Below are 26,320 nucleotides of genomic sequence, written 5' to 3' on the forward strand. Positions count from 1 at the left end.
TTTCTCATTCTGGTACTCTGAACTGCCTAAATCTGCTGGGTTCATGCTCTCATGTCATTTCAGTATTCACTCAAATATCACCTTCTCAGTTAAATTTTTGTCTAGTCAATTTAAAATTGGAACATACTGTCTCTACTTCTATTCTTATTCTCTGCTTTATTTTTCTTCAGAGCAATTAAACAGAATTAATAAATTCAATAATATTTTATTATGTTACTTCACTTATAAATATAGTTAAATATTATATAAAAATATTAATAGAATTAATAAGTTAAATATTTTATTTTATACAAGCAAACTAGTATATAATAAAATATTATTTAATAAATTAATTATATTTACTATCTTTTTATCCACACTAGAATCTACATTCAAGAAGGGCATTGTTTTTTAATTAAAATTTTAATATTTCCTTTACTACTTTTCACCAGAATTTAGAATGTCAGCACAAAATTGGATTTCAATATGGATTTATTATATGAATGTATGGACAGTTTTATTGAGGAATACCAGATGTACGTAAGTTTAGTATACTTTCTAATAAGTATTGTATTTATATGTATTAATGACATTTGTTTTCTTATCTTGAGCATTGAAAATAAAAATTGCCCAATACCCTAATTAATTAACAGGAGAGAAAGTTTTGTAAAAAAGTAATTGTTTTTTCCCATTGGTTTTCATAAAACAGTAGATAGACGGTGACAACTTGAACTACACTGGTTTTCAGTTCTGACCTTAACATTTTGAAAAAATATTTTTTAAAGCTTAGTTGTCTGAAAATATTCTGCTAAAATATTTGTATAGCTATGCAAATATTAACATGTCAAGCTCTAGAAGTCTTAAGTAAATCTAACAAGTGATGCCTACTTTTATCAGTTGTGATTTGGGTGTTTTAATACACCACGAAATTACTCAAAGCAAATCTGAAGCCAATTTTATTCTGACAAATGAACTTTTTTCAATTAATATTTTGAGTAAATGGTGTATGTCTCAGAAAATTCCCAGAATGCCATGAATGAATGCACAGGCTCATGGCTCACATTCAGTTGGCATTTCTCTTGGAAGCCACATCTTAATTTCATAAAAAAGGCCTCCCACAGAAGATTCCTCTCACATTGGATACGTGCCTGATTTATCTAGATGCAAGCCAACTAATTGCTGGGACAACAGATGGGTCTATTCAATCGATGTGCATATCTGCCAAATAAGGCTAAAAACGTCTCAAACTAAAATAAACTGTCCCCCAAAATCAGTGCTTGATCAAATTGAACATACAAATATATAGAATTTGTATTCTTATTATCATCTTTCTCAATGGTAGGAAATCAGAAAAAGAAAATTATCTGAGTTGGGATAAAATTCTGCAAAATCCCACTATGATGAAGAATGTTAAAGATCTACCTATTGAAAATAAATTAATCTAAGTCATCAATGCCAATGGTAATTAAATAACCGTCAGGGTAGCTAACAGTTGTTTTCTGGTTTTGTTTGTAATTTGAACTGTTAAGGAGGTATGACAGCCAATGAATAGAACATAGTGGTCCTAATAGTATCTGACTCTTAATAATGTTGTTGCTGCTTTTTATTTTTGGAAACTCTTAACATCTTATAAAAAATCTGGATAATACCTTATCAAAATGCTACCGCTCTCCAAATTGCATATTTGTTCATGAACTCTTGAGTCAAGAGGTCTGCAATATTCATTCATTTGTCCTTGAATCTCAATCAGGAACCATTAGTTATCCACTAGAGCCCCAAATTCACAAAGATGAATTCTGTAGTATCTTCTTGGGGTTCAATCTTCATTTTTTGATGATCACCACAGTTAGTTTCAGTGGGGCAGTTCTCTAAATTTGTCCAGGCTTCTTCACATTAGCAGACTGAGTTCATAATCAGGAAAGATCTAAAAAAACTGAAAACAAACAACCTAAAAATCCCCAAGAGCTCATCCATGTTTATTGTTGAATCATCAGGAGTCAGGTATTAATAGCTGTTATAATTTATGTCAATTATACATGGATATCCATGAACCCTTTGCTCTCTACCACCTTTGCAAAAAAAAAAAAATGCTAACTTGTGTTAATTCCTGTGGAATCAGAATCAACACCTCATAGCTTTACATAGAACATGGATTCATTGCAATCCATAAACATACAAAGAGTTTTCTGCTTACTACTGGGTAACTATTTCTAACATACACTGCTATGGCTTATATGGATTGTCGAAAACAAGTACAAATAACTACTTACAATTGTTGTTATAAGCCATGCCAGTATTTGAAGATGAATAATACCTGCCAATATTTGTAGTTTTTACTAAATATAATATTTTACATTTTTCTGTTTGTCACTGCCTATTGTTTTTATTTGTTATTGGCCACCCTTAAAAAGGTAAATTGTTGAATAACTATGACACAATAGTTTATTCCCTATTCATATTTCTGCTTATTCATAAATTTTACTAGAGGAAAACCTTATTGCTTCATAAAAACAGAAAATAAATGAGATACTAAGAAAATAATGCTGTTTACAATAAATTTTAAATTTAAAAATGTTTTACATAAAGTAAGTATGATTGAACTATATGAATTCTTCAGTTACTGACAGAGATACAGTTACATTCTTACCCATGTTTCTTAATTTAAGGGAAAAGTGATTTACTTTAATTGGAATCTATTTCTTCAACGTTTCTTTGTTGGTGTACCAAGAATCACAGCGCATATGACTATAGATCCATAATGGGAAAAACTGTTTCTAATAGACTCCAGCCTTAATGCTGAATTAAATAATTGCAAATACTTTTTAATATAAACTATATGTGTATTTTTTTTAATTTCCATACCCTCTCACTACTGCCATCATGTATATATAATCTTTCATCAAGACTGGTCAGCATTTTGTTGTATTGTCAAAAACACTTTCAATAATTTTATGAATATTAAAAATAGTTTTGAATCTTTATTTTTTTCAGATAAATGGCAGTGTTTAGAAGACATGCTCTTTGGATCCTAGGTGCTCTCGTTCAGAGCTATGGTGACAACAACAATAATAATAGCTAAAATTTGTTCAGCACTTCATGTGTGTCAGGAACTGTGCTAAATAATAGTGATATATGAGAAGTTAATATTTACAGATACCAAGTGAGGTTTTTGCCAAACAGCTACATTATTTTAATCAGCCAGAATTCTAGGGGAAGAATAATGCACTAAAAATCAGATAAGGTATTTTTGCATTTCCAAAACAATACCTTTGTTTTTTGTTATTTGAGGTTTTTTTTGTTTGTTTGTTTTTAATCTAACACAGGACACAGGACATTAAGTTTCTGACTTTAGCAACAAGTTATGAAGAGTGGATGGAAAGAAAGCATCTCATTTTTCCTTCAAATTAGATATATTAAAGGGATTAGGGGAAGAAGAATTAACAAACATGTTGAGTGAGTTTAAGAATAAAAGTATCAGAACTGGAAGAATGATAGGATAGCAATGGAGTCAGTAATCAGAGGTATGCTCCACTCAGGTCCTAGGCTCTGCTTTCCTTAGACCAGAGTGGACACATGAACACCATCTAGAGTCAAACAAGAGATACAGCATATATAACCAGGGTGAAAATCTACAGTGTATTTCTTTCCATATGGCTTCAGATGAGAATTTCCCATTAAAGTCAACTCTCATACATTTCATGATGAATCTAGAACAAAAATCAAATTCAAACTGAGGTTCTTGCATCACGACCACAACTACAAAAAATAGAAGAAATTGAGGATAAATAAAAAATGTAAAGCTCTAGATATTGTGTTATGAAGGCACTTGAGTCTTAGCTGAAGACTGTAATTTGAAAGGAAGAAAGAAAACTTAAATTGCAAAATATTTTACTTTAGTTTTAAGTGGAGTTCTTTTTAACACCTGTAAAATACATGCTGTAAATATACTTAATTACCATTTAAATAGAATTCATTGGCCGGGCGCGGTGGCTCACGCTTGTAATCCCAGCACTTTGGGAGGCCGAGGCGGGCGGATCACGAGGTCAGGAGATCGAGACCACAGTGAAACCCTGTCTCTACTAAAAATACAAAAAAATTAGCCGGGCGTGGTGGCAGGCGCCTGTAGTCCCAGCTACTCGGAGAGGCTGAGGCAGGAGAATGGCGTGAACTCGGGAGGCGGAGCTTGCAGTGAGCCGAGATCGGGCCATTGCACTCCAGCCTGGGTGATAGAGCAAGACTCCGTCTCAAAAAAAAAAAAATAAAAATAAATAAATAAATAAATAAATAGAATTCATATGCCTGATCAATGGAGGCTGTCCATGGGTGCATTTCTTCTACCTTAAATTTAATACTTTGAAACCTAATACACAATAATGATAGTATTTAATAATGATGAGAGTAACTAACCATGAAATTTAATCATGATTAAGAAGTAGCTACATATGTTGCTGCAGTAGTAAGGAGTCAGAAAATTCAAGCATTCAATTATCTTGTCAAATTCCTTTATATGTCCAACAATGACAGTGGTATAATTAAATAAATGTCATTTTATGTAATTTTAATAAAATAATTGAATTATTCTGGTTTCCTTATGAAGATACATTAAAATGAAAAAGTTAGAGAGTCACTTTTAATAATTCTGACATTTAGTAATCTAATATTTCTAATATCAGCATCTGTTCTGCAAACTTAGCTATGGTTAAAAATAAAAGAGATATGCAGTTAAATAAGAATGCCAATGAAAAAGAGCTCATCATTCTTATTAAGTTTAAACAACATATTTCATGCAATTTTATTAATGTAATATTGTATTATCAGTGCTTTATTAAGAATCACATTATAAAAATAGGTAAATTAATAGTGAAATCTTATGGGAGAATCTAGCTTAGTTTTGGGGATTTTTTTGCTTTTGGAATTTTTTTCTTTTCTTTTTTTTTTTTTTTTTTTTTTTTTTTGCTATTTTAGAGCTTAATATTGAGGACATACTTAAAATTCCAAGAACAGCATAATTTATACCATATGCCTTGTGGAAGTCTGTAATATAGCCATGAAAATCTTTATTAATTTTAAATATTACCTGTATATTTATTTCTATGAAATAAACTCACAAATATTTTAAATACTTTAATTAAACTTATAGGCTAGAAAGAATGAAAGGTGGAGATGAGGAAAAAAAATGATCCCATTAACAACTAGCTAACTCTTTCAGTTTATCTGTAAAAATCACACTGAACTACAGGACTGTGTCATGAAACAATTTTGTTAGATACATTCATGAGTTAGTTATACTTAATGTGGATATGGCTCATGAAATAGATTTCATGAAAGAATATTAAATAAATGATTTAAAAGTATTAATATTAAATTCTATTATATCAGTAAGTATACAGACGAACATGTTTGAGATACTTTCTAGCACATATTACAATATGCTAGAATGATTAAGAACATAGGCTTTGGAATAAAGCAATTCTGGATTAAAATGTGCATCTCAAAGGCTGTTTTTTTATTTCTAGCCTTTGTAAACCACGTTTACTTCTTAAGCCTAAGTTTCTTTTTGAGGGCTATTATATAATTTCTTAAAATGAGCAAAAGCTAGTTTAAACTTAGAGTTTCAATACATGGTTGTTGTGATATCATTTAATAAGAGGTAAGACAAATTATGAATAAAAATATTAAAATCAAAATTAGAACTACCATAGGATCCAACCGTTCCACTTCTGTGTATATATCTTGAAAAAAAAATAAAATCAAGATCTCAAATAAATATCTGCAATAGCTAAGATATGGAAACAACCTAAGTGTCTGCCCACAGATAAACTGATAATGAAAATGTGTATATATACATAATAAGATAGTTTTCATCCATAAAAATAAAAAACAGTCATTTGTGGTAACATGCATGATCCTGGAGGACATCATGCTAAGTGAAATAAGCCAGACGTAAAAGACAAATACAGTGTGATCTCACTTATGTGTAGGATCTAAAAATGTTAAACTCATAGAAACAGAGTGTAGAACAATGATTGTCAGAAACTGGGGCATGAGGAAAATGGGGAGATGATGGTCAAAGGTTGCAAACTTTCAGTTATAAGATGTCTACATTTTGGAGGGCTAATGGACAAATTGTCACAATCACAATACTGTATTGTTTACTTTAAATTTACTAAGAAGGTAGATCTTGTCTTCTTACAACACACATATGCAAGGGTAACTGTAATGTTGGATAATGTTGATATGTTGGTTATTTCAATTGTCGGAATAGTTATACGAAGTATAAGTATATAATATCATCATGTTGTACATCTTGAGTATATACAATTTTTATTTGTAAATTACACCTTAATATAACCAGACCTAAACAAAGGAATGTCAAAGAGTCACAGGCTTTTAGAAAAAACTAGCTTTTAAAAATAAAAATAAATAGAATTTGTCTAAGTTTATTAGAATATCTGCAATTGTGAAATTTAAGAGAGATGGGGCCGGGGGCGGTGGTTCACGCCTGTAATCCCAGCACTTTGGGAGGCCGAGGCGGGCGGATCACGGGGTCAGGAGATCGAGACCATCCTGGCTAACACGGTGAAACCCCGTCTCTACTAAAAATACAAAAATTGTTAGCCGGGCGTGGTGGCGGGCGCCTGTAGTCCCAGCTACTCCGGAGGCTGAGGCAGGAGAATGGCGTGAACCCAGGAGGCAGAGCTTGCAGTGAGCGGAGATCGTGCCACTGCACTCCGGCCTGGGCGACGGAGCGAGACTCTATCTCAAAAAAAAAAAAAAAAAAAAAGAAATTTAAGAGAGAGGGTAACAAGAAATAAGCCTGCATCTGCATAAACAAAAATAAGTCAATGCATTTGAAGGACATAAAAGTCCTGAGTAAGTTAAGAGTGAGCCATAGGTATAGGATGGTGCCTGCTACATGGTACACTTTTTCTAAGTCTTGAAATGCAGCAATAAACAGAAGTTATATTCTAATGAAGACAGCCAGGAATAAAAAGGGAGCAAATAAACCCATTTGAAGTCATAGAAACGACAAGGAAAAAGTATAGTGGTGCAATTAGAAAAAGTTATGGGGAATAATATTATTTTACATTGATTAGGCAGGAAATATATTGTAATAAGTTGGTATTTAAGGAAACACTGGAAAAAGTGAGGGGACTGTCCATATGTTTGTGAGGAAAAAATATTTCCACTAAAATTTTTCAAATTGATTGGTCATTTTGAGGAAATACAAGAAAACCAAACCAACTGGAGCAGTATTAACAAATGGAAGTCTGATGAAAGACAAAAAAAAATTGTTAGCATATGAATGGGGTATTAATTACGGCCAATTAGGCCATGGCAAGTCTCTGAATGAGATGAAAAGTCATAACATGTCTTGAGTGGAAAAACTGTATACTTTTATTTAGGTTTCCAATATATCTTAATGGCTGCTTGTTGAGATGGGCTTATGTAGAGCACATGGAAGCAGAGAGAGCCATTCTAAGCCTCTTGTGGTCTATGGATATGGTGGCTTAAATTAGAGTTTGATAAGAGAGAGATAAAAACAATCATAAGATTATGATTGTATTTTAAAAGTAGAACATTGAAAATTTTCTGAATATTTTGAGATGTGAAAACAAGAGAAAAAGATGATTGTATTTATTTGGTCTAGGCAGCTGAAATTATAAAGTTATCATGATTTGATATGAAAAAGATGGATAGTAGAGGAAATTTGATAATACTAGTGAGAGAAAATAGAATTTGGTTTGTAATAAGTTAAATCTATAGACATTCAAGTGAATACGCAAAGTTAGGAGTTGTATATGAAGATATGAGTCTCAGGAAAGAAGACGAGGCTAGAAAGAAAAAGATTAAAATCTTTACAGTGTATGTGACATATAAAGCTATTAGAAAAGTGTATTTTCAAACATTTTGGTTACCAATTATAAAACTTGAAGTTAGTATAGAAGCATAATCACGTTAAAATGTAATAGAAAACATAAGTTAGGGAAGGATAGGTTTGAATAAAAATATATAAATAGAATAAAAGTATATCCATATTTTGTGAAACTGCTTTCAGGCTGGAATAATATATGTTATATATTTTATACTATGGATCATTTAAAAAAATATTGAAAGCCAGTGTCTGGTCTCAGGAAACTGTAGGAGAGTTCTCTGAGAATGCTGTGTAATAATGAAACAGAGAATGGGAACTTAGCCCACTGCAGCTAAGAAATAGACAGGATTCCAAGCTGCTAAACTCAGAGGTAAACATGGATCAGAATAGAGAGACAAATCTGGGACCTCTGGAGGCAAGAACCATACATGCTAGGGCAGGAGTGGGAGTGAGGAGTAGGAGACTATCCTGGACCACAACAAAGAAACAAGTAGAGATGTCCTGAAACACAATGTGTGGACTATTGATCCCTGTAATGATAAAGGAGGAGGAAGTTATTCTAAGCCTTCCCTATGAGAAGGAGAAAATGGGGAAAAAATGTAAGAAAGAAATTATTTAAAGAGACAATTGTTGTGGATTTTTCTAGAACTCGTATAGCACGAATCCACCAATCTTGGAAGTACAGAGTATTATAAACAAAATCAGTATAAAGAAATCCATGCTCAGACACATTGAATAAAACTAAGGAACAGCTGATAACAAAGACAAAATCTTAAAGGTAACCAATGGAAAAAGAGAGGTTGCATATAAAAGAAAATAAAGAATAACAGATCTTTCAACAAAAATAATGGAAAACAGAAAAACAGTCGAGAATAACTACAAACTTTGAGAGAAATAGTTGTCAACACATATGAACAAAACTATCATTTAGGAGCAAAGTTAAATCTCAACATTTATAGACAAAAATTGAGAAAAGTTATACCAAAGTCTTCTTCCCTAAAGCGAAGCCTAAAAGAGGGACTTCAGGAAGTAAAAAATATCTACAAAGTATTGCTGGGATATAATGAAAAATATTTTTAAAAATCAAATAGAAATATCCACACATTTTATAAAAATAAAATAATAATAAAATAAAAATCATTACATGATTAAAAATAGGCAATCTTGAAAGATTTGACATCAATCATATAACTTGTCTTCTAGGATTGCTCCCTGAGGTGACACTTGGACTTGAAAAAGGAGGGAGTTCATCCTCCTGGTTTGGAATTAAAGAGAATTGATGGTGGTCAAATTTAGGAATAAAAACAGCTATTGTTTACTGAAACTCTGGAGTGCCAGTGATTGTTGAAGCTTTTAAGAATTTAATTGTAATTCTTGTGATAAAAATGGTAAGTTTAAATCTACTAATCAGAAATTTAAAGCATAGTGAGCATGAGAAGACTTCAGAGTACTTAAAGGGATCTCTATAGGCAAATAGAGGGCAGAATTATCTGACTACCAGAATAGGACTTAACTGTAAAAGTTTGGAAATTCTGAAAGGGCTGTTTTTTTTTTTTTCAGCCTAATCACATCTCTCAAGCAATATCAATAATGGGTACTGGTTTAGATGATGGGTCAAGGGCCTAAAAGAAGTACGATTAGAAGACGAGAGATTGGGATGTCTCAGAGAGAGGCATGTCGAGGGACTCAGAGCTATGTACACATAAAGTGTAAGTAACTTCATATTCCACCAAGAACACCAAATCCTTCACTGGCAACATCAAACTATGCTGACAGAATAATTCAGTGAGTAGAAGTTAGTCTAGCTGTATCTTTAGTCAACACTGTGCTTTTGTAACAGGATTATTATTATAGAAAACAAGTTTATTAAAAATGATGATTGCCCTTGAGCCCAAAAGTATGAGTTCTCTTTCACCAAGCTAGATCTAGCTATTTTCGCTGCTGAATGTCCAACTGGTAACCAACAGAGACCAAAGAGGCCAACCAGCCACTTGACAAGTTGATTACATAAGACCCTTACTAACATTGAAAGAAAAATATTTTATCCTGCTCAGAATTGACACCCATGTTGGGAATATGTTTGCCTTTGGGACTGTAATATCACAGCCAGTAACTCTATTCAAGGGTTCAGAGAATGTCTGATCTGTTGACATGAATCCTACATGACTTTGCTTCAGATTGTGTGCTGCATTACAGAAATAGTGATTCAGCAGTGTACTCATGATCACAGATCTACTGTTCTTTACCAAAGACGCTTAAACAAATAGCCTTTTAAAGTACAGCTGAGTTATCATCTTGTAGATGGCAATTCAAGGTCATCGATACAAACAATGGGGAAGAGGAGGAATGTGCTTGAGACCTAAGCAACCAAATGGAATGACTCTTTTTACTCTTATGTGTAGTTGCAACTGAAAATGGACAAGTGCTGCAATCACAGCCTGATAAGGGCATGAGATCCAGGTCTCAGAACCCTCAATAGTGCAGGTCTGGTTCACTCTACACGGTCAACAACTAGACAAGAAGTGCTGCTATGCCAGATGGAGAAGAGTCTAAAATTTGGGATGGAGGAAAAGTGTCAGTTGTCCTAACTGCAGCAGTGGCCTGCAACCAATAACAGCAGTGAAATATTTAATTAAATCTTCTATCCTGTCTCTTGTAAGCGTTCCCAGCAATCTGACCAGCAACAATTTTGGAAAATATGCAACTAGATGGATTATGAATATGAAGAATAAGTTCAATTAAACAGATCTTAGGGGATGCACTCAGCTATTTATCTTGATTTTCTTTACTGCCAGTTATACCTACCTACCAGGTGCTAATAGTGATGTCTTCTAATGATTCTTTTGCTGCACACTCCTCTCAGCATTGTTCTGGGTTAAAAGGGCCAGCTCTCCTGAGAGATTGTGCTACCACACCTCCAAAGTGGCAACAGGCAGACTTTGACAAACTGATATGAAGTTACAAAATGTTAGTTTCCTTGGATTAAAATGTGGGATCAGGCCATGCACGGTGGCTCACATCTGTAATCCAAGCACTTTTAAAGGTCGAAGTGAGTGGATTACCTGAGGTCAGGAGTTCAAGACCAGCCTGACCAACATGGCAAAACCCCGTCTCCCCCATCTCCCCCACAAAAAATACAAAAATTAGCTGGGCATGGTGGCAGGTGCCTGTAGTCCCAACTATTCAGGAGGGTAAGGCAAGAGAATTGCTTGAACCCGGGAGACAGAGGTCACAGTGAGCCAAGATTGCATCACTACACTTCAGCCTGGGCAACAGAGTGGAACTCCATCTCAAAGAAAAAAAAAAAGAAAGAAAGAAAAGTGAGGCCAACTCAGGGATATAAATTCCAGAGTGCTCCAAGGTATGAGACACTTGCCAGAATGCCACCCTTGCTTAGTCTTTTTCTAATGTTCTATCCTGCTTCCGTCATTTATTTTTATGGCAAGGATTCATTCAAATAAAAAGCAAAAGCAAAACTCCTCTTGTAACTGTTTCTAGAAAACTCAAATTAAGATATACTTTTCTCTAAAAATTGCTATAGAATGCACATTTCAAAAACAGACATAAACAAAGAGATACAGAAATCAGACAAATGATCCAAAGGGAGAGATGAAAACATTATAGTTTTTCTGTACTCGAAGTCTGTGGAGAATCAATGGAGATTTTGGAAAAAGAGTGGCAAAGGTAATAAAGGTGAGACTGAAACAGATTAAAAGTCTCTGTCATAGTAGTTTGACTTACTGTTACAAAATACCATAGATTGAAGAGTTTATAAAAAACAGAAATTTATTTCTCATATAAATGGAAGCTGAAAGTCTAAGATTAGAGGGCCAACGTGGTCAAATTCCAGTGAGGGCTTTCTTCTGTTTCGCAAACTGTTCTGTTCTCATTTTATCCTCACTAGGTGGAAAGGGAACAAGCTAGCCCTCTGGGGTCCCATTTATGATAGCACTACTCCCATTCATGAGGGTTCCAACTTGATTTCAACACATGAATTTCAGGGGAATATCAACTTTCAGTCCATTGTAGACTTCAAATTAGACCTTTATAGTTTAACTTTTCATGTTTAAAATTTCATCTTTAAGGGCTGAAACTGACAATTATTGATGTGTTGGAATGTACCAACAAAAAGTAGCAGTAAATCACAAATTGAAAGTGTAGTAAATATGCATAAAGGTAATCACATTTTTGAAAAATGTGGTAATGATTAACTTCAGGAAAAAGCAAAAGTCGTGTAGGTATGAAAAATTATATATATATAATATAATAGCATAGTAAAATGTAGCAGTCAAATATTTGTGTTATAAATGGTTTACCTTTAAGTTCATTTAGGGAAAAACTCAATTTTTAATCTGGAAATGTAATCATTTTATATTTTTAAAATATTATTTCACAAATTTTTAATGGAATTCTAGGTTGACTATATTTCCCCTCTTTGAAAATAATCTTCACTGGTTCTGGGTTCTAGTATTACTGATAAAAGTAATCTTTGTCAGTTTTTAAGTAAAATAGTATCTAGGTTTATATTTTCTTCATTATCTTGGAATTTGTTGTGCTTTATGTATCTAACAGTATGTTTCTTAACTCTTTTATTATTAAAAAAAATTGTGATAATATTATTCTCTCCTGGAAGCTTTTCTATGTTAAGGTCGGTCCTTCTCCAAATATCTTCCAAATATCTGTACTCTTTCTTCATAATTTTGATCTCTGCTTCTCTGCATTGCATTTTGTTTACTTTCTTCAGGTCTATTTTCTTCTGCACTACTTTTCTTCTTCAACTGTGCCAAATTGGCTGCTTAAACCCATCAATTTTAATTTTAAATATTATCATTATTCGCAAGATATCATCTCAATTTGAGAGTTTCAGGACTTTGTTATCATTTTCAAATATGTCTGGTACTTACAATGGTATTATGATAATTAAATAAATTTTAATTTCTTTTAAATACAAACTATAGTGATATAATAGCCTATAATGTAAGATTTTTGTTTTTGAAGTCTTAAATTCTGATATTATTTTACACAAATTTTTGTCTACTGTTAAGAAAATTTGTATGATGTTTGTGATTCTTTTTTTATTTTTATTTTATTTATTTTTTTATTATACTTTAAGTTCTAGGGCACATGTGCACAAAGTGCAGGTTTGTTACATAAGTATCCATGTGCCATGTTGTTTTGCTGCACCCATTAACTCGTCATTTAGCATTAGGTATATCTCCTGATGCTGCCCCTCCCCCCGCCCCCCACCCCACAACAGTCCCCGGAGTGTGATGTTCTCCTTCCTGTGTCCACGTGTTCTCATTGTTCAATTCCCATCTATGAGTGAGTACATGCGGTGTTTGGATTTTTGTCCTTGCGATAGTTTGCTGAGAATTATGGTTTCCGGCTTCATCCATGTTTTGTGATTCTTAACAAATTTTTCATTAGAAATTGTCATTATTTAAGTTCTCAATTTAGAATATTTTCACCTTGCAGAGATTGGCTTCTGTCCTTGCCATATGTCTAAATCAGTTAAAATAGAGTAGACACTTCAAAGGAAGATATACATACAGAAAAAAAGCATGTGAAAAAAATGCTTAACACCAATGATCATTAGAGAAATGCAAATAAAAACCACGATGAGATACTATCTCACAAGGGTCAGAATAGGTATTATTAAGAAGTCAAAAAAATAACAAATGCTGGTTGGGAATTTGAAGAAAAATAAATAGATGTAATCTTAATGTGTAATTTAGAGCTCAATAAATAAAACTAAAATTATAATATTTTGTTTGCAATATTTAATAGTTATGTTAATCATTCTTTTTAACATTCACAATATAATTGTTTTCACTATTCTTAAAACATAAATTCAGTTTACACTTAGACATCAGTATATATATTAAATATGTGGACGGTTCCTTGCTTATCTCATCAGGATGCCTGTGATTCTCTACTGGGAAATCCTTTATATTTTCTCCTCCATGGTTCCTGCCTTTGATCTCTGAGAGAGCCTTGCTTGCTCATTATCCTCAACACCTGAGTCTGAAGTTGTTTGAGTGTAAGCTTCCTTATTGGCCAGTTTCCTCAGACTGCTTTCTGCTGATACATGGTGGACAACAAGTGTTGCTTTAGGGACTGGACAAAAGGCTTTCACAGAATGATTTTTTTTTTGTTTCTTTGATAATAACATTGTCTCAATAAAACAGTTAAGTTTCAAGTCTATTTTCTTAATACACTTGCAAGTGGAACTAACCAAACCCACAGATTCCTTCTTGAGTATATTTGCCTCCTGACTCTGTTTATTTACCGTTCTCTGTGTCTGACCCATCCATTTGTCCTTCACTTAAATTGTGGCAACCTTAAGGCTATCAGCCACATTGGACAGCAGTTTGGAGAATTCTAGAAAACCTTAAAACGAATTACCATTCAACCTAGCAACCCCACTAGTGGGTATATACCTGAAAGAAAATAAATCTTTGTACTATAAAGACACATGCATGTGTATGTTCATCACAGCACTATTCAGAAAAGCAGAGACATGGATAAAAAAATAAATGAGGTACGTGCACATCATAGAATACTAGGCAGTCATAAAAAGAAAGATCATGTCCATCACAGCAACACGGATAAACCTGGAGGACATTATCCTAAGCAAACTAACACAGTAGCAGAAAACCAAATACCGTATATTCTCACTTACAAGTGAGAGCTAAATATTGAGTACACACGGACACAAAGAAAGGAACAACATATGCCAGGGCCTACTCAATAGGGGAGGGAGGTGGAAAGATGAGGATCTAAAAACTACCTATCGGATATTATGATAATTACCTGGATGATGAAATGATGAAATGTTCTGTACACCAAACCCTAAAACACACAATTTACCTGTTTAACAAACCTGCACATGTACCACTGAGCTTAAAATAAAAACTAACAAAATAAAAATAAAACAGAGTAATATAATTTACATTTATGTGTGTGTGTGTGTGTGTGTTGTGTGTGTGTGTGTGTGTTTGCAGAGAATGTGAGGAGTATGAACTCAGGTCCCAAATCCAAGTGAAACCCAGGTGATGGCTACAAAGTCACAGGAACATGTTTTTCTCCATTTTCTTCAGATCAAATTTGATCCAAACAAATATTCTTATTTTCTACTCTGTTGGGCAGTATTTTTATCATAGTTTTGTTATGTAGTTTATTCAATTTGTCTTAGGATGATGCCCAATCTGTGGGTGTCATGTGGAATATGGTCATCTCAACCAGTTCACCATTTGGCAAAAGCTTTGCTTATAGAGTCCTGTGTGTTATTTGGATAAGGTTTTAATATAGACTAGAACCAACATTCTCCCTATATATTGGCACTTGCTTCTTTCTTGCTCTCTGACGATTTCTTTGAATTCTTGCAAAATTAGCTTGAATTTATTCATTATCAAAATATATATTCAAGAAGAATTTTAATTGGTTTTGTAACAGATTTTCAACTTATTTATTCCATTAAAATATCAGAAAATTCAGCTATCAATGTACATTTTGTTAAAGTTTTATAAGAGATGGAGATAATTTATATTATTAATTATCTTTTAACATTGTCCTTCCCTTCTGTCATATAGTTCCCTTTCAACTGACATGCCTCACTCTGAACTCCACCTTGGCAGTTTCTATCTATATTCAGACTGACCTTTCCACAGACTTTTCAAACTCAGCATTTTCTTATGCAGGAAAATCTTTCTTAACTTCTTGCTCATATTTGTATGACTTCTTTAAATTCATGCTCTGTTTCTCACTTTCAAAGATAATGAGGAATGAGATATGGGAAAAATTAAAGAAAGCAAATATATCCAGCCAACAAAGAAACAAACAAAAATGTTGAAAACAAATTTAAAAGTTTTAAATATTGAATTCTATAGAATAAATTCATAGCTATAAATCTCTAAAATTCTCACTATTGATACTTCATCATAATCTCTAGAATCAACTTATGATATTTTAAAAGCCACTTTAAATATTACTAAGAGTTACACTACATAAAAAAGTACTTAAAATATTGTTTTGGAAATATTTAGATTTATCTTTTATTTACATGATTTTTTGTTGTCAGTGAGTAATAATTGTAATTTTCTATGTAGCATTGAACATATTTTGTGTTTTTTAGGTTTTTTTCTTATTGTTTCTTTCACTGTCTGCTACATGCCAAAGACCTCATCCTTCTTTTATTTCTTTTTTTTTTTTTTTTTTTTTTAGAGTCTTGCTCTGTCGCCCAGGTAATGGCACGATCTCGGCTCACTGCAACCCCTGCCTCCTGGGTTCAAGCAATTCTTCTGCTTCACCCTCCTGAGTAGCTGGGACCACAGGTGCACACCGCTATGCCCGGCTATTTTTTGTATTTTTAGTAGAGACGGAGTTCACCATGTTGGCCAGGCTGGTCTTGAACTCCTGACCTCAGGTGATCTGCCCACCTTGGCCTCCCAAAGTGCTGGGATTACAGGCGTGAGCCACTGCGCCAGGCCCCTTCTTTCATTTCTAAAGGTTCAATCTCAATCCTCCCTTGGATTTTTTTTTCCATTAATTGGTTTCCATTTGAACGGCTTACTATCAACTGGTATATGCCTGATATCGATCAATAAACTAAGTTTCGGTCTGCTATGGTTTCATTTGTTACGAATTGTCTGACCGCCCATTATAAGTTATGTTTTCATGATTGCCACTCTTTTTCAGGTCTCTCTATTCTGTTCATACAACTTACCAGAATGGAATAGTGCTGTCTGTCACATAGTAGATGCTAAGTAAATATATTTAATAAAATAAAGATACGAAGAAGTATCTTCCAAACTTTTATAACACTTTTGAAACAGAGCTATTGAATTTTGCGAAATCTCTTCCCCCAAAATACTTTTAAAACTATCACCTGAGTAGTTTGGTGGGTATCGTATGACACTGATAGATTTTTAAAACCAGGGAGAATAGCAGTCTCCAGTGACTACCTAACTGTGGATAATAAATCCTTACATAGAATTCATTTTTATTGTCAAAGCCTGGAAGATTAACTGCAGTTAAGAAGTAGGGAGAATAAAAGTAATCAAATGAGGAAGAGCTACTACTTGTTTTATAGCCTTTTGGACTTTACAGAGGATATAAAAAATTGAGTAAGCCACAATCTAAGAACAGAGTTAAAAGTCAGAAGTGTCATTGATTGATTTCTGAAGACTATGCACATCAGTTCAAGGAACCAGACTAAGTCAAAGCTGTCTTTCCATAGCTCGCAAAGTTACTTGAATATTGTTAATCAGAATTCATTAACACAGTTGCACGAATATTTTTAGAAGAAAATTCTTTGTTTTTTTTTTCAGCCTTATCATTTCTTAATCACTGATAGTGTAAATATAAGCAATCTGGTATTTTGTGTTATCTATACAGGTACAGAAACAACAAAAAAGCTGCATTTTCTCATTTCTTACATAACGTGTAACAAGTAAATATAACCACTGATTTCAATATTTATTTTTGAACTATAATTAAATAAAAATGTGTCTGAGTCTCATTCATTAGGATTAAATTTCCTTCCACAAGATATTTGAAAATCTGTCCCTTCTGTGGGATTATTTTACATATATGTTTATAAAATCAGAATTTGAAGGTAGAAATCAAATTGCTTTTGTTTATTTAATTCATACGAATCCCAACTCATGAGTCCTGCAATCTGCTCTTTTTCAATAACTAAAAAATGTGAAATGTGAAAGTTTTAATTCAATACTTTAATATAGTAAATGTGGGCCATTTGTATAAATTACTTGTTTTTCAAATGCAATTTTCTGTTTTTATATTACTTATGCAAAAAACAAAACCCAAGCCAGTACAGAGATACATCTAGAACACTGTTATATAGTTAATAAGGTCACCACAGTGGTAGACCTCCCACTATAAGTCTGGCATTTTTATTTTCCTCTCTTTTACCTTCTGTCTTCCTTTATTTCACTATTTCTTCTTAATTGGAATAGATACTGAAGTCAGAACTGTCACAGGTAAAAAGAAGTGTTTACTAGTTGGTTTCTGTGTTTTAGAGGCATGCATACAAATCACGGTGAAGAGAAGTGTCATAAAAGAAAAAAATTTTTTAAATCATGCAGATAAAGAAAACAAAAGTGCCTAGATTATTGTTAGAAAACCCTTTAGTGGGCTGGGCACGGTGGCTCATGCCTGTAATCCCAGCACTTTGGGAGGCCGAGGCAGGCAGATCACGAGGTCAGGAGATCGAGACCATCCGGGCTAACACGGTGAAACCCCGTCTCTACTAAAAATACAAAAAATTAGCCGGGCGTGGTGGCGGGCGCCTGTAGTCCCAGCTACTCGGAGAGGCTGAGGCAGGAGAATGGCGGGAACCCGGGAGGTGGAGCTTGCAGTGAGCCGAGATCGCGCCCCTGCACTCCAGCCTGGGCCACAGAGTGAGACTCCGTCTAAAAAAAGAAAGAAAGAAAGAAAGAAAGAAAGAAAGAAAGAAAGAAAGAAAGAAAGAAAGAAAGAAAGAAAATCCTTTAGTGAAAAGAATATGAGCAGTATTCTTGCTTCTGGAAGGCTATCTGCAAGAACTCCTGGGAAAAGGTATAAATGTTAGAAAAGAGTGGCTTTGGCTGGATGCAGTGGCTCATGCCGGTAATCCCAGCACTTTGGAAGGCCGAGGTGGGTGGATTACCGGAGGTCAGGAGTTCAAGCCCAGCCTGCCCAACATGATGAAATCTCCTTCTCTACTAAAGATAACAAAAATTAGCCAGGCGTGCCGGCATGAGCCTGGGAGGAGGCTGAGGCAGGAGAATCGCTTGAACCCGGGAGGCAGAAGTGTCAGTGAGCCGAGATTGCGCCATTGCACTCCAGCCTGGGCAAAAACAATGAAATTCTGTCTCAAAAAAAAAAAGAGCGGCTTTTCACAGAAGAAAACTTGTCCCCCAGGAGACATTTGGCAATGTCTAGAGGCATGTTTGGGTGTCACAACTGAGGTAGGTGTTCTTAGAATTTAGTATATAGAAGCCGAGAGTTAAGTATCGTGCAATGCATAGGATAGGATCCTGCAACAAAGAATTTTCCAGCTCCAATGGTAAATAGCATTAAGATAGAGAAAACCTATTCTAGAAAATTTAAATAAAACTATATTCCACAAACATTAACGTTTCTTCATGAATTTCACCACTATGGGAGCCTTCTCACTGTTGCAATTTGGGAATTTGAAGAAAAGTAAATAGATGTAATCTTAATGTGTAATTTAGAGCTCAATAAATAACACTAACTAAAATTATAATATTTTGTTTGCAATATTTAATAGTTATGTTAATCATTCTTTTTAACATTCACAATGTAATTGTTTTCACTGTTCTTAAAACATAAATTCAGTTTACACTTAGACGTACAGTATATATATTAAATATGTGGACGGTTCCTTGCTTATCTCATCAGGATGCCTGTGATTCTCTACTGGGAAATCCTTTATATTTTCTCCTCCATGGTTCCTGCCTTTGATCTCTGAGAGAGCCTTGCTTGCTCATTATCCTCAACACCTGAGTCTGAAGTTGTTTGAGTGTAAGCTTCCTTATTGGCCAGTTTCCTCAGACTGCTTTCTGCTGATACATGGTGGACAACAAGTGTTGCTTTAGGGACTGGACAAAAGGCTTTCACAGAATGATTTTTTTTTGTTTTCTTTGATAACATTGTCTCAATAAAACAGTTAAGTTTCAAGTCTATTTTCTTAATACACTTGCAAGTGGAACTAACCAAACCCACAGATTCCTTTTTGAGTATATTTCCTTCTGACTCTTGTTTATTTACCGTTCTCTGTGTCTGACCCATCCATTTGTCCTTCATTTAAATTGTGGCAACCTTAAGACTATCAAAATTGTAAGATTGGATGTTACAGCATTAATCTCAAATCAAAATTTTGCTATTGGGCTGGACCCCACTGTCTAACCAAGACTAATAGAAAGCTATTTAAGGAGATCCTTAGTAAAAATCTTTTCTTGTCTTAATTTGGAAACTAATTTCATTGGCTGCCTTACTCTGTTAATTTAGATTACAGACTTAGAAAAAATGTTTGCTGTTGGGAGAACTCTATTTTTCAATTATTTCTTGTGTGCTTGTTTCTCTTCCCTAATTGGGTACTTGCTAAATATGAAAACATCAGAACATACATATGCTCACCAATAATTTGAATCTTTCTACCATTTGCTTTGGAATTACGGACTTGATAGATACATGATATGTCTTTCAAGTTGTCATAGAGTATTACTAAATTATTTACTATAGAATAACAGGGGAGCACCTGGTTTCCAGCCTGGAATGTTTGTTTTTTGCTTGCTATAGCTTGAACGCAAAATCATGCCATTTTGTTTAGTTTTCCTTATGACAGCACTCTACTTCTAAGTATAAATTAATATATTTTTAAGGTATATGCTACAGTTATTTAGTAATGAGATTCCCAAATCAAGTGGATCAAACAAAACTGTAGCTTATTTATCTACTTCCTAGCAGTCCAGTAATAGTACAAGGTCAAAGGCAGAGAGCTTGCTCTAGTCTACAAAGTCAAACGGCTTTAGGTGCCCTTCTTAGTAGCTTCCATCTTATTACTTTGTCATCTCTAGGCTTTGGCTGTTATCCACACTGTTACGCCTGCCCAAATCACATGTTCTATCACATGACAAGTTGCAAAGTTAGAAAATGGAAGTCAAGAAATTATTTAAACATAAAGCAAAAATTCACAGTTTGTAATATATCCATTCTATACATATCTAATTGTAAAAATCCTAGTCACGTAGACATAGTTAACTGTGAGGGAAGTGGAAAAGGGTTCAAAAAAGGCCATACCACTAGCTAAATCTTGAAGATGGTATTGTATAGAGAAAGATAGAGGAAATGAATAATGGTGGATAAGCAGCAATCTCTGCTAAAAGATATTTCTAAAGAACTTTAAGGGCAGAAAAGGCCACTGAGAGGCTTGATGTATAATCACTGGTTTGTAGGCACGTTCATTATATATGATGAGGTGACAAAACCAAGTTGCTAACTGATGCTAATATGACTATATTTTAGTAAAATGAGCAAACAAAATAATTTTGTTCCACGGAGATGTAAATATCAGACTCAATAATATTGGCAAAGGAGATACACAGTGAGATAAGGAGGTGGAGGATGGAAAGACATGATTAGGTTGGCTTTTATACATTTTTTACTACATTGTTTCACATGACAAAATAATACTTTGTAACAGTTTTAATGTCAAAAATAACAAACCAAAAAGGTTCCTAGAGCATTTACTAGAAGCTATTTTGAATCTGAAAAATGTTGTCATTAGACCTCATTATTTCTTCTTTCACCAAATAATTTATCAGTAACTATTATATGCAAGGAGGCTGTAGAAAAGGATAAGGATGCAGCCATAAATAATTTAGAAATTATTCTTGACTTTATGAACCCTACACTTCAGTGGTATATATAAAGAAATAACCAAGAATTTAAATGTAGGGTGATCCATTCTCTGATAAGTCAAATACTGAAGCATAAGCTATGAGAGCTCTTGAGTCACCTAACTGAAATTTGGGGGAAAGCTGTACCCTAGCGATGTAGCAGTGAGGTGAAAGCCAAAAGATCTATAAGAATTACCCAAGGGGGGCTGGGCGCAGTGGCTCACAACTGTAATCCCAGCACTTTGGGAGGCTGAGGCAGGCAGATCAGCTGAGATCAGGAGTTCAAGACCAGCCAGGCCAACATGGTGAAACCCCGTCTCTACTAAAAATATAAAAATTAGCCTGGCATGGTGGTGAATGCCTGTAATCCCAGCTACTTGGGAGGCTGAGGCAGGAGAATCGCTTGAACCTGGGAGGTAGAGGTTCCAGTGAACTGAGATGGAGCCATTGCACTCCAGCCTGGGCGACAAGAGTGAGACTTCATCTAAAAAAAAAAAAAAAAATTATCCAAGGGAAGAAGAAAGGAAGGGTGTCATTGACAGAATAATGGGTTATTAATATCAAAGTAAGAGACACTTGACTTAGAAAAATAGCAAGATGAGAAATACCACTGAGTCCAGGTTTAAAAAAATCTAATAACAGAAAGGTTTTCTTTAAGAAGATATATTTTAATTTGGTTACAAAGGCAGTTTTAAAAGTTTACAAAACAATTCTGGGGAGATGGCTTTCCAAATGTGCATTGCTGTCTTGTTCTCTTAATTTCCCTTGGAAAAAGACATATAGAGTTATGGACGCTACGTAGTGTAACGGAAGAACCAGTGAGTATGCATATGAGATTTAGAGTTCTTTGGAAATCTCCAGAAGAAAAGAACTATAAATGTGAACACTGATAGACAAGCAGCAAAAATAAGGTTTTGCAATTTATTGAGGACTAGGGCATTTGAAGGTGGATTTCAAGGCCTGAGATGACCAAGACTGTAAATTGAAGCGTGTAACCTGAAAGTGTCTTCTTCTTCCCACTTGTTTGAAATATTTGGAAGACTGAAAAAAAAGTCTCTTATTCTGCTATAGTAGGGGCTATACTGGTGGACTATAATATGTTTTTCATTGTTTACAAAAGAGGGACAGCTTCTCTTCTACTTATGCTCCAAGAGTTTGGAGACCTGAGAGGCCTCTAGAGCTAACAGCTTTAGCAAATGGGCTGAAATACGTGCTTTTTTCCCCCTTTCTCATTTCTTTATTGGTTAACCAAATGGAAAAGTCCAGTCTATTTCAACCACAGCAGATTGTCTACACAGAGAGACTGCTGCTGTCCTACTATATAGATGCTATGGGAGGATACAATACAATTATGGAGACGCAAAAGAAATTACAAACTGTTTCAGGACACTCAACAGCTATAAAAAAGAAAATAAATATTTCATTGTTAGAATAGGGCAGATAGCACCTTGAGACATAATGAAAATAGCGATCTTCTTGAAATATAGTTTTTTAAAAACAAATGATAGTGTGATCTGTAGAGAAGATTCAAGCACAAAAAGCCCTCCCATGTTCATATTTTTAAAATAAGCAATTTAAAATAATAGTAGAAATATGTAAAATATATATATAAACACTGATAACCAAATGATTATATATGATAATTTAGCATAGTAAAGACCATCAGAAAACTCTGAAAGCAACAAACTAAATGATAATAAATTGTTTAAATTGAAGAAGAAAGAATGCTGACTACCTCAAATATCTTTAGAATTACCTTAGAGGCTTTAGCTATTGTGATAACAAATTAAAGTAAATTAATATAAAAATCAGTATATTTTTATATATACTGTTGTCTGTCTGTCTTGTGTACTCACTTCTGCCTTCTACTCTTCTGCCATGGAATGACTCTCATCACAGGCAGGTGCCACGTTCTTGCTAAATAAATTTCTGTTCATTATAAGCTACCTAGTCTCACTCGTTCTGTCAAGGAAGCATGAAACAAACTAGGATAGAAAATGGGTACTGATAATGAGGTTGCTGCTATAACAAGCACTTGGAAATGTGGTATTCTCTTATAGCAGCAGAAAAATGGAGTAAGACAACCACAAAATGTCAAAACAGAATAAAATGATTAATGCAAAAGCAGAAAAATTTTAGAAAATTTAAAGGATGGTTTTCATTTACAATCCATAATGTTACATCTCATCATATACCTAATTTTGCAAGACTATTGATTCGTGTATTAGACTCTGAAAATATTTAGCCAAACACAAGGGTGTTTGGCTAAATATTATGCAAATAATAATGTATACGCTTTGACTTTCAGAAGCACTATCTGTAGGATTATATTTTAATTTACTTTTTAAAGTATTGAGAGCTATCCAACTATAGCTGGCGTCACTCTTGTACTTGAACTTTTTCATATGCCGTAAAGCTATTTCCAAAGCAACTGGAATCAAATCAGCTACAAAATACAAATATCACAACACCACAGATTATACTAATACTATTTAAAATTCCATGTGATGGAGTAGGATAGTATAAGCACTGTGTTTTACATGTGTCATACAAAAGATAGAACAGTATACCATTTTAACAAAATGCAGTTGTTTCAATTCTGAATCACTAAAAAATAAACTTTTAGTGAATTTTCTTTTCTTAAATTACCAGAACAGGACAATTAAAATTCTGGTTAAGTTTTTCAGAGTCTAATACATGAATCAACAGTCATGCAAAATTAGATATACGATGAGATGTAATACTACGGATTGTAAATGAAAACCATCCTTTAAACCAAAAGAAAAACAAAATTTAATGAACACTTACTTGGCTGACATGCTATAGGGAACAGATTTGTGTTAGCTTATTTTAGTCATTTACTTTTAGATTAAAATGCAGAAAGAGCCAATTTAATTTATTCTAGACAATTTAATGTTTAAGAAGTCATTAACATTAGATAATTTTTGAAGATATTGAATTGATAAGATTGTCCTGTGTCAAGCTTTTTTTCAAGAATACCTTGATATTTTCTAGGTTACTTAATTTCAAAATAAATGCATTACAGCATTAGCTTTTTATCCTGCACTGCAGGAGATTATGCATATTTGAGAATTGTATGCTCAAAATGAAATTATTTAATGTAACAGATTAGATTATAAAAGTAAAATAAAAGATCACATGATTTAAACAGATAGAATTCAAAGTATGAATTGTTAGCAAAAATGTTTAAAACTCTAAAAGTTCATTTGGACTTGTTTATTCCTTTACACCTGGCAAAAAATAAAGTAGCATGCTATATTTAATTTCCAAATAGTAATAGGCTTTTTAGCTCATTAATTTTTTAAAACATAATTTTATATTTACTACAAAATGACCACCTATGGAGAATGAAACAAAACTAAATATAGATGCTCTTCAAATTATGATGGGGTCGCATTCCGATAAACTTATCCAAGTTGAATATATCATAAATGAAGACTGCTTTTAAAACATACTACATTTTAAAATATGATAGTTTTATCTAGACGTAATCTCATTATAGGTAGAGGAGTGTATTGAATGTATATTGCTTTTGCATCATCATAAAACAAAAATACTGTTAAGTGAAATCATCATAAATCAGAGATTATCTGTATGTGGTAGATTATCTGTATGTGGTATACTCAAAGGAAGAAGGGAAGGTGTGAAGATATTCTATAAAGATACTCAAATTAGTGTTTCAAAATGAAACCCACTTAAAACATTATTTGGTAGTATTTATACATAGTTACACTGTTCTGCAATAATTATATAGAAAGGGATAAAATGTACTTTTAAAAAACTTTCCATATTTTAAATCCAGAGAAGTGAGACAAAAAATATTAGCCACCTAGCTTCTTCTTTTTGTCTTAGCCAATCAGTTACTCAGCCTGCCATCATCTTTCACTGTTCTTTGATTCTGCACATGTTGGTCCTTCAATTAAAATGTGCTTTTTCCTTTATCCACACTGACCTTTTACATATTCTCCAAAGCTATTCAGGTATCACTCACTTCATCTGTGAAATCCTCCATGCTTCGTCTGAGATGTGGAGATGCCATCAGACATTTATAACCACAAGCTCCTCCTAGCTCTTAAGATTCCTGGTGGCAGAAGGTGAGTTTTATTTAATCTTTTTAAAAGTTAGAAACTCCCAGTGCTTAGCAGAAGAAATGGCACATAAATATTCATTTTCCTTTTAAATTTAATCATGCCTGCAATTCACCTGTGATAAAATAGCATATATCACCTTAAATTATTGCTTATTTCTTTATGAGCCACTTAAATGTTTATATACTATGTCAGAGAGTGATAAGTACTAATGGAGAGAAGAATTACATTTAGGTGAGTGAAGTGGAGAACGATGAGAGGCCATTTTCTAGAGTATGATCAATAGAGACTTGACTGAAAGACGCAACAGTTAAAATATTTGAACAGGTACTTGAAGGAAGTTAGGAGAAGAGCTGTTCTGGCCTCTTTGGAAAGAGCATTCCAGGAAGAGGGAACAATAAATATAAAGCCAGAGGAACACACAGATACAAGAACTATCCCATTCAAAAAAGAACCAGGAGGTCATTGTCTGAGGAGCAGAGCCCAGGGATGGGTGAGGACAGGAATCTGATATACATTCAAAGCAACAACATGACTATTATGTGAAAAATATAAATATAAGGATAGATAGTTGCAGATGAGTTAGGAGATAGTTAAATAATTTTGTTAAGAGATGATGGTGGCTTGGACCAGTGTGGGAGAAGAAGAGAGATTAGAAGTGACACGATACCAAATGTATTTCAATGGTGGTGACAATAGGATTTAGCATCTATATTAATTTTCTAAGGCTGCTGTACCACAGACAGGATGACATAAACAAAACAAATTATTCTCTCACAGTTCTGGAGGCTAGAATTCCAAAATCAAAATGTTGGTAAGGTTGGTTCCCTCTGAAGCCTTGAGAATAGGCTCTATTCCAGGCCTCTCTCTTTGGCTTATAGATGACCATCTTCTTGTGTCTGTTCACATTGTCTTCATATGGTATTCACGTG

The sequence above is a fragment of the Nomascus leucogenys genome, chromosome 9 (genome assembly GCF_006542625.1).
Source record: "Nomascus leucogenys isolate Asia chromosome 9, Asia_NLE_v1, whole genome shotgun sequence".
In the NCBI taxonomy this organism is placed as follows: domain Eukaryota; kingdom Metazoa; phylum Chordata; class Mammalia; order Primates; family Hylobatidae; genus Nomascus; species Nomascus leucogenys.